This window comes from Protopterus annectens, chromosome 2.part0 (assembly GCF_019279795.1).
Source record: "Protopterus annectens isolate FY-2018-M chromosome 2.part0, PAN1.0, whole genome shotgun sequence".
In the NCBI taxonomy this organism is placed as follows: domain Eukaryota; kingdom Metazoa; phylum Chordata; order Ceratodontiformes; family Protopteridae; genus Protopterus; species Protopterus annectens.
The window spans coordinates 231,480,966-231,492,179 of record NC_056728.1 but is presented as its reverse complement, the minus strand read 5'-3'; positions in this window follow the sequence as shown (position 1 = coordinate 231,492,179).

The following is an 11,214-nucleotide window of genomic DNA, read 5'->3' as shown; positions in this document are numbered from 1 at the left end:
CATTTTAAAATAATTTTGCTATGCCCTTTTTCGAGGTTAGTATACTGTGCCTCTGTCTAACAGTGACACAGAAGTGATACCCGGGGTAAACCTACGATCTCCCATCCACTCATCAAGATTCCTCTTGAAGAGAGTCAATGAGGGACTCTGCCTAACCTGGACTGGGATTTTATTCCAGAGTGAAGGGAGCCTCTGGGTTATGAATCTGTCCCTCCAGCATGTCCTATTTATTTCAGCGCTGAGGTTCAAGTCTCTCGAGCGCGTAGCTCGATGGATTTGGATTTTCTGAGGTGCAGCATGTCCATTAATTCCAGGTTGGACATGGCTTTATACGTCAGGCACAGATCGCCTCTGAGCAGGCGGTATGCCACTGAGTAGAACTGGAGTTTCTTTAACCAGGCAGCATATGGCATCTGTTTGAGCCCTTTGATCCTCTTGGTGAGGTACTTTTGGGGTCTTTCCAGTTGCTGCAGATGTCTGGTAAGGTACATCCCAAAAGGGGCATTGTACTCAATTATGGGCCTGATGAGGGATGAGTAAAGAGGCACGATGACCTCCCCTGATCTAGATGTGAATCTCTTCATGATTAGGTGGTCTATATAAAATGTTTTTCTAACCACTTTGGCCACGTGGTTGTCAAATGAGAGATTGCTATCAACTTGGGTCCCCAGGTCCCTAATTACTTCTTCTGTACTTAATGGATTACCACCTATGTGGTAATTTGTGGGCACTTTGTTTTTGCCAAAGGGGATGACTATACACTTTTTGGTGTTTAGCTTGAGGCCATGGCTCTGGCACCAGTTGTCTGTTTCTATGCGGCCCTTTTGGAGGATGCTTGTGTCGGCTGGAGTGTCGATTATGGCGCCCGGTTTGCAGTCATCTGCAAACTTGGTCAGTCACAGTCCTTCCGTGTTGGCCTGTACCTCCGAGAAATATATACCGAACAAGAGAGGTCCCAGGACTGAGCCTTGTGGGACGCCACTTGTAACTGGTTTGGAGTCTGACATGGCTCCAGCAATTCTAACCATGTGGGTTCTGTCCTTGAGCCAGTTTGCAACCCATCTAGTGACACAGGGGTTTATATTTAAGCTGGTGAGCTTATCTACAATGCCCGAGTGGGGTATTGTATCGAAGGCTTTTGCGAAGTCCAGGTAGGCTGTGTGGACCACCTTCCCCTCGACAATGGCCTTAGTGACTGTTTCAAAGAAATCAACCAGGTTTAAGAGGCAGGATCTGCCCTTAACAAAGCCAAACTGGGTAGGATCCAGTGTCTGTAGGTCCCCAATATCTTTATTTATGAGGTCCATGATGATACTTTCCATAGCTTTGCAGACCAAGCTAGTCAGGCTTATGGGGTGATAGTTTCCAGGATCCGTTGAGGCACCACCTTTGTGGAGTGGGACCACTGTTGCTGTACGCCACTCTATGGGTACATATCCTGTAGTAAGGCTGAGACTGAACAGTAGTTTTATGTTTGGGTTTAGCTCTTCTTGGAGTTCATGTAGGACGCAGCCCGGGACACCGTCTGGTCCCATTGATGCTGTGTTTTTTGCTTTGGAGAGGGCAGCTCTTACCTGAGCATCTGAGATGTCAGGGGGGCAGCACTCTGCTGGGATAGATATTTGCCCTTTTGGTGGGGAGGGGGGGGGAGTTTGCGCTGAACCTGTCAGCTAGGACGTTGGCAATGTCTGTGGGTTCGATGTATTTTTTGTCATTTTGGACTAATTCTGAGCATGTCTGGGAATTCCCACCCAGGTTCCTAACATAACTAAAGAAAGCCTTGTGATTATCCTTACTGTCCTGTGCAATTTTTCTCTCAAAGCTGGCCTTAGACGATTTTATGAGTGCCTGTAGTTGAAGTCGCCCAATATAATGGTGTTTGGAGAGACCTTCATATTTTCCAGTGTTCTCAGGAAGGCCGAGTGGGGTTCCTGGGTTTGGGAGGATGGTCCATAGCAGGCTATAAACTGGATGGCAGTTTTACCCACTGTTAGTTGCACATGGATAGTCTCTGATGCTTCGTGCTGTGCCACCAACCTGGAGGTGTGGGTATCTTTGACAAATATTGATACTCCCCCTCCTTTTGTGGTTCGGTCCAAGTTTTGGGGCCGAAAAGCATGGTATGAGGTATAACCTGGTAGTGCTGGGGTGCTCTCGGGAGCCTTGAACCAGGTTTCTGTTAGTGCACAGATATCGATGTTCTCCATGCTAAGGAGAGTTTCGAGTGCCTGCATCTTGAGGTTTAGACTTCTGGCGTTGAGTAGCATTACTCTTAGTTTCTTATCCCTTGTGATACCTATGGAGGTGGGTTTGTCTTTTGAGCCTTGCCTAAAAAAGGCACTATGGGGGTAGCAAGAGCCTTTGTCAATCTCCGAAAGCCCAGGGGTGACAGGTGCAAGCCGTCCCTAGCGAAGCATCGTGGCTTGTCGAGCATGTCATCCCAGGCTGACAGGCATTGGATCCCCTTTGAATGACACCAATACTTAAGCCAATTGTTGCAATTGATCATCTTGTCTTCATATTGTGGCTTAAATCTTGGTGAGGGTAAGATGCTACTCAAGGTCAGGGTCATACCGGCCTGGGCTACATGCTCAGAGAGCTCCTCTATGTCTCTTTTCTTGTAGTCCAAGGAGGTACGTCTCAGGTCATTCACACCCGCATGGACAATGACCGAGTCATATTTGTACTTGCCTTGGAGTGACCTGAGTGCTTGTGTTATGTGGCGGATCCTAGCGCCCGACAGGCAGCTCACCGTGACCTTCTCCTTGTTCAGCCTGGTGAGTGGGACATCAGTGTGCCTGACGAAAGAGTTGCCTATTACAAGTGTATCAGGTGTGTTGTTTAGCCTTAAGGGCTGTGACTGTTCGGCACACTGGCTTTGTGAGCTATGTGTTGTACGTGTTTTGTTTTGGGGTAGCGGTTGCTTGGGTGTCTGCTTTGGAGGTCTCTGCTGCTTAGGCAGATTTTTATTTAGAGCCTCCGAGTATGTTTTTGTGTGTTTATGTGTTTGGTTTGCTGTCGTGATAGGTCTATGTGAGACTGGAATTGTAGTGAGAGTGGTTTCCTTCTCCTCCTGACTGGTTACGCCAGTACTGAGTTGAGAGAGCTTAGCCTCTAGTATGGCTATATGGTTGCATCTCTCACATGTGTTGGAATTTGTTGGGAGGAGGAGAGGGTTGTCTGTGTACATGAGGCAGTTGTAACATTGCCTCAAGATTCCCAGATTCACCAGCTGGACCAGAGAGGAGATTGACAACTGACCTTTGGACATGCTAGAATAGTATTGGGAATTCCTTTATAATTGAAAAAGTAGGGCTAATGGGGAACAAGGTACTCAAGGGGAGTTTGTGAGGGTGTAGTGCTTTTAATTTTTTAGTGCTGACTTATATAATTGCTTTAGTGGGCAAGTGCCAGACAACTTACATGCAATGTGTTACAGGTAACTTAAATGCAAAAACGACAAACAGTAACTTTCTTTCAAGCAAGGATACTTTCTCTAGAATAGAGATGTTCAGATCTTCAGCCTTCCTCTTCTCTTTCTTTTTCAGAACAGGCAGTTTTAGTGAAAGGTTTATCCTTGCCCAGAGATTTCTTCTTGTCTTTAGCTGGTGATTCTGATCAAAGAACACCTTTCAAAACAAATTTGTTCTTCCTATTAGGCAATGTTCAGGAATGAATATTTCTGCACATTGGGCGCAATCATTGTCTAAATGTCTCACACCAAGACCAAATCACACCACATATAAATCGTCTGGGGGAGAATTTTTTCATCTTTGAATCCTTGCCTATGTCTAATGAAACTTAATCCAACCATGAGAAACAAATTTCAGAACATAAACTTTACACCACCATAAGGTCTCAATAATTATAAGCCCAATCACCAACAATTCTTTCAAAGAAAACACAGAAGCAATAACACCTGAAGAAGAGTTCCTGTACAGACAAAGGCAAAGATATCAAGATTTTCTTTTTTTTTTTAACGACGTGGGGAGGGAATAAGGAGAGAAAAGTTTGGGAAGGAAATGAAAAATAAAAGTTTGCTAAGACAGGCTGAATAAGTCAGGAATTAATCCTATAGATAAATCATCAATTTCAAGCTGTTAATATTTTTTATATTTATTTACCAGGGTAGAACACTGATCACAAATGACCAACTGCAGGCTCAGCCCAGCCACATGACAGGAAATTTAGCACTTACCTGTTCAGAAAACTGAAGAGAATACTAACATTTCAAGCCTGCTGAGAGATGTCATAGCTACAATGTCAGCAACAAGACCTGGAGTCCTTTTCCTTACAGCAAGGGATTGTGGGACACCAGAGGAGCTCAAGCTTGCAAGGTGTAGTGTTGCCAGGCAAAAAGGTACCAGGGTGACCTGTACAGCCATTTCCAGTGCTGAGACAGGACAAAGACAAATCTCATTGTTACACTATTCAAGCAATTTTGTACTGAGAAAAGTCTCTACATCTCTGACATGAACAGGCTACACACCACCCCACATTCCTGCTACCTATTCACACTAATTATAAGGTCACTGTATTTTGCAGTAGGGGAATATAGTCTGAGATACTGCTACATCAGACAACATATATTTAAACATTCATCGCTAGAATCGTATCATTCAAAATTATCTCAATTATAATTCTCAGAATTATAATAGGGACCCTATTTCTGCAAGCCTTGTGAGTTCCCTATGCCAAGTGTCTTACATTTTTCTTCTGCATTAATAGCATTGTTTGGTCATATCTTCCGTACAAATTTTTATTGCGAATTACCATATTTTGTTTTAGCTGATGGTATCTTTGTGCCTATGGCCTAGGATTTGGCTGAAAAAGGTTTTCAGATCAGCACACCTACTTGGCTAACAAACAAGGAAATAAATTAATAATGAATGAGTCTTATGCATGCTCACACACAATGGAATGATATGATACCAGGTCTGCAATATAGCTTACCACGAGTTTAATTTCTTTTTTTTTAACAAAATGAGTAAAATGCACCGCTTTAATCAAGGATCTTGTTAGCAGTAAAGACAATGTAAAGACAAATTTGTTTCAAGAAGACATTTTACAATAACTGCTGTACTGAGTCACTAAATTAACTTTCTTCATCAAGCTTGGACATTAGCATGTTACCACTATAGTTAAACTAAATAAGAACCATTACAATTCCAACAATTAAAAGATGACATGAAACATTTTTCATAACATCTGTATCATATCTGCAGAACTTGTAAATAACTGGCAGTTTTTCATTTTGCTTAACAATTGCTTTACATTAGATGAAGCACATGTGTATTACATAGGTGACATATAAACTTCAATACCTATTTTTATACAAATGAAAGGAATTAAGTTAACAACTATTTACTTCAAACTATTTTTTCCTTTTTTTATTATATAAACATGACTCACATTTTGAACTGTCAAACTCATCAGTATATTCCCATGAACAATGAGTTTTTTTAATGAACAAAAAGTTTAATCATAAATACAAAAATATTAACATTGAATATATACTCAACCACAATACATATGGTGTACAACTAAATATCTGCAGATCACACTGCACTAAAATGAACACCAGATTTATCAATATATGGTTCTGCTTTTCTTTCAGCATTGCCTTCTCCACAGCACTGGTTTATTACACTGTAAATAATATGAAAGTTCTCACTGCTTCCTGAGCTAAATGTAGTGTTTAATGAAGAATTTATCTTAGACAGGTACTATAGTCATTCTGAAAATATCTATTTATCACAACTTATATTACATACATGTACTGCCTTGGTGTGCACATTCCAACTAGATCAGCAGTGAAATTGCTTCAAATAAAGACAGCAATTTAATTTCAGAATAAGCCTAGTTACTACTGAATGGAAGCAAAAGAACCAAGATCCAAATAAAATATTTGTGTTTGGTTTGGAGGGCCCTATCACACATTAAGAGAAGTAATGCATGGAATACCAAACAGCTAGAACTTGGTGCAGTCAGCAATGAAAATAATAGATATACACTTAGTGCATTAGTTGACCTGTGAGATTACCTCCTTAAAGGATCTGCAACTAGAAAATCCTTCCTTCCTTTCCTTTTCAATTCATCTCTCAATTAATCTGTTTTCTCTGACCCTCCCATCAAAGGCATGCTCACCCCTCTTCGTACAAGTCACAATGCCATAATATGCACTAAGAAGGCAAGACAAGGCCCCTGACAATTTTGGAATTCTGGATGCAAGTATTCGGCAATCTGAGGATCCGGTTTGTTTAGAAGGAAACAGAAAGAAAGAAAGGAAGACATTCACAACAAATAACAAGGAAGAAAAAGAAATTGATTAATGACTGTAAAGGAAAGAGAATACTTACTAAAAAGGACATTACTTTGTTATGTAAGACATAGGTTACAGGGAATGATAATATTTTTCTATCTAAAAATCTTCAGTCTACAAAAAAGGCATAATTATTTCCAAAAGAGAAGGTAGAAAAAAAGAGGCAAGAAGCAGGTGAAAAGGAAGAAATCAAAATTGAATGTGGAAGGATTGAAGAACATTACTGTAAGAAAAAAGAAGAGAAAGACAGATGTTGACTACATGACTGAAGCTGTGGATTTACAATGTCAGCTGGATGAGAAGTTAAGACACAGTGAAAACAGTGGATTAATAACACTAATTCTGATGAAGCTCTATCCTTCGTAACAATTGACAGAGCAGATATTACTGTATCAGAAGCTGAAGATTCTTCAGAGCTGGTGAGCAAAGATATTCTTGTAATTGGTGATTCGATTATTAGAGGAACTGATACTTATATCTGCAGAGAAGATAATGAACATCGAATAGTGTTATGCTAGCCAGGAGTAAAAATAGAAGACGTGAGACAAGCCTTGGAGCACCTTAATGTAAAGAAGTAGGGATCCATTTTTATTCATGTTGGTACAAATAATGTCATCCGCAAGGATTCTCTGACTGTTAGTAGGGAACTGACAGCCCTCTTAGATAGTATAGCTTATACTGGTGTTAGGACATGTTTTTCACAAATCACCTATAGAAAGGATAGTCAGGTTACTGTGAATGAAAAGATTTTTTGGGGCAATACCTACATGGAAAAAATGTTCTGCTTTAAAAAATGGGAAATGTGTAGAGTATCCAAGCCTAGTTTTGGGCACACGTGTTCAGACTGGATGGCGTGCATTTGTCAAGATAAGGGAAGAGAATTTTTGCAGCACATATATTGCAGTACTTGACAAACACCAGACAGGATTTTTGCCAGGTCGAAAATGTAACAGTTCACAGATAGCAGCATTTGATGTATATCTGTTGGTTGTTAATGCTAGAAGCATTAATAATAAAATTCTTTTCTTGGAAAATTTGCTATGTTCCCACAAGACTGATGTTGTTATTGTTTGTGAAACATGGTTAAAAAACAATGACTGGAAACCAGTTCTCTCAGGGTATAAATGTTTTTACTGTAACAGACATTCTAGCAAAACATCAGATGGAGGTGTTATGATAGGGATTAAAGATAGTTATGGGACGTGATTAATACATGTTCAGCGATAACACAAACACTATAGACTGTGTAACTGTGACAATAAAGACAACCCTGGAACATGTAACAATTGTTGGAGTATATAGACCACCAAAGTCAAGTGCACATGACCTAGAGGAATTCATACATTTCTTGCACGAAACACAGGAGGGAAGAATAATATTAGCTGGGGACCTAAATTTACCAGAAACAGACTGGAATAATATTGATTCAACAATGTTAGTAAGGAAATTATTCACAACGTATATTCAGGAACAACAATTGCTTCAGATTGTAAAAAAATCTACCAGGGGACGGAACATACTAGACATTGTTTGTGTTTTTTATAATTTGTTGCTAGATAATTCTGCCAAACTGGAATATAAACCTATGCACAGAAGGTTAATTACAGATTATACTGAAGCAAAACAGTCACTATCTAAAACTAACTGGAGTGAGGTGTTCAGTGGAAAAACTGCAGGTGGAATGTGGAAAGTTTTGAAAAAGAAACTGAGTGCAAAAAAAAAATCAAAAAATGTTTAACATCAGGATCTAGACATACAACATCAGGGGGATATATTTCAGTAAGAACAAGGCATCTGATTAAGGTGAGAGACAAAAGATATAAGAAATGGAAGACAGATTGAACTACAACTTTGAAAACTGAAATAAGCTGGACAAACAGATTAAGCATAGTATGTGACAAGATCAAGAAAATTTTGAAGTAAATTTATATAAAGATATTGAGCATAGTAAACCTTTTTATAGATACATAAGATGTGGAAGGAGTAAAGACACACAAATTGATAAACTGTATGCAGATTCTAAAATGTATTCTCAGGCACAACAGATTATAGATATATTTACAAAATCTTATGCAAAACAGTTCAGCTGCACAAAAGGGTGTGATAAATTGTCCTAGTGACATCCAGGTAATCCAAGATACTGGAATCAAATTAGATTATACTGAAAAAGAACTGCACAAACTGGATCCAAACAAAGCACAGGGAGGAGGCATAATTAGTAACAATGACCTGAGAACACTTCAGCAAGAACTTATGGTACCATTATATCTATTATTCACTAGGTCATATAAATATGGGGAGATTCCTCAAGATTGGAGACATGCGATTATTAAACCTGTCTTTAAGGGAAAGGGGAGTAGGACAAACCCAGAGTCATACTGATCCGCAAGTCTACTTTCATGTTGTGGAAAAATAATGGAGAAGGTAATATTGGATAAGTTATTGTCAGAACTGGACAGGTTGGGACTTGAAACCATATATCAGCATGCATATGTTGAAAACAGATCTATTACCACCTGTAATATGATGTTCTATAACAATATAATAACAGCTATGAATTAAAAATTGTGTTGTGGTGTAATTTATACAGATTTAACTTCAGCATTTGACAGGGTCATACACAAAACACTGATCAAAACATTAGTACAACTAGGTATTGATGTACTGTTGATAAGATGGATAGCTGCATGGCTTACAGACAGGACATGGCAAGTATCATACAGCAACTGGACAGGTGAAATCCTTGGTTACAGTCAGGGTGTCCCACAAGGCTCTGTCCTAGGCCCTTACTTGTTTAGATTATATCTTTCAGACCTAACTTTTTCATCTGAGGTATTCTACAGTCTATATTCAGACGACCTGAAATTGGGTAAACTGATTACATGTGTTACAGATAAGGCATGTCTGCAAAATAACTTGGCTAAATTGACCATTTGGACACAGGAGAATAATACTAATACACTGATAAATTCATCAAAAACTAAGCATATGAGATTTGGGAAACATAAAACTGAAAGGTGAATATTTAATACAGAACACAGTGATTGAAACTGTAGACTCATTTAAGGACCTGGGTATATGGGTAGATTCGGCTATGAGTTTTTCTAATCACATCAACCAATTGGTTAATTATAGTTATAGAACTATAGGTTGTATAAAAAATATGTATAAAGTCTAGGAGATCAAAAATGATGAAGTCATTGTTTGTTAGTTACATTAGGCCCAAACTTGAGTATGGAATACCAATATGGAAACCCTATAAGAAAATAAGCATTTGTAAACTGGAAAGAGCAACCATAGATGTGAACATTTAAATTATTATGAAAGATTACAGTATCTGAACTTGTACAGTGTCTCTTACAGATATCTAAGAGGAGATCTTATTCAGGAATATAGGGCATTTAGAGACAACTACCTCTGGAAATGTTTGGAGTTATCAAAAAGTACTAGTTAATCATCAGACAACCTATGTAGAAGATTTTATAGGAATGAGAAGTGTACTAATTGGTTCTCTGGCAGAGTAGCTGATGCATGGAACAGACTACCAAATTACATTAAAGCAAGTACTAGTTTAGATTTTTTTTTAAGAACAGCCTGGACACATTGTGGGAACATGTGTTTTGATATATTGGCAGGCTAGAAGGGCAATAATGTCTGTGCTTGAAATATTTGTATGCATTTATGTACGGCTAAACAATGAATCAGTTTGCCCCCAATCATCGAGTAAGTGCAAACATCCCAATCAAGATAAACAAACAAACAGAAAACCTACATACCGCAAGAATGTTTGGCTGAATTACAGGGATCTTTAACAGCAGGTTGCAGATGCTTCAACTATCCAGGCATGGGAGGAGACAGTGGAAAGATAATTAGAACCCACCTAGATGGGTTCCCTCATACACTAACTGACATAATATGAAAATATTGGCTATATCTTTTTTTTTTTTTTCTTGGTGCAATTCTGTCAATGACATTTGCATTCTTTTTTGAATAACATATGGCCTAGTCCTACTCCGTTCCAAGTTTACATGGAATGATATCCTAGCATGTCCTATCACCTGGCAGGTCCTCCCTTTCTAGAGAAGAAATCCCTGGAGGCTATCTAGGTTTGGTATGTCACTTTATAACACAAGGGAAGGAAGCTGGCTGCAGGCAGACCTGTTTATTTATTTATACATACATGTGTTAATTGGGCAGGTACACTGGTCTGAAGACCCTCTTTAGGCATGGTTCAGGCTTAAAAGGTATTCTCAGGTACCAAAGTACTGGAGAGAAGAAAACAAGTTTACACAAATCAGTATAAGATAACTGTTCTTCTGAAATGCAGAAATAAATAGTACAATGAAACTTAAAATCACTACACATCAATTTAAATCTATACATTATAAAGTGGCTTGGCTGCTATTTTTTTTTACTTCTGTGCCTGTCATTCCCTGGTGCTTAGTGTGTGACTCTGTAAACAGCCTGCTGATTCTATATAATCTGAAGCAGCAGTATAGATTTACTGACCATAGAGTGTTACAACAGAAGGTGCTCCCTTTTATCTCCCCTCAAGATAAGGAGGGTAAGTTGGTCGTCTGCTGCTCAGACCTACACCTCTGACCAATTCTTCCAACTTCTCAGGTTGCCATCCAACCCTTTGTAATTATCAGTATAGCTGTACGGTCTGCCCCTATATTAACAGGCCAGGAACATATGAACATATGTTATATTTGGTACTGGAGAACCTCCTTGATAAGCTTATAACTGAGAAAAATCCCAAGCATTATTAAAACCCCATGGAAGTTGAAATCCCAATGATTGCCAAAAACAAAAACTGAGAAGGCCACGTCCTGAAGCACCAAATTAACAAAGACAGACAGATTCCTGAAAATAGACTCTGAGAAATAAGT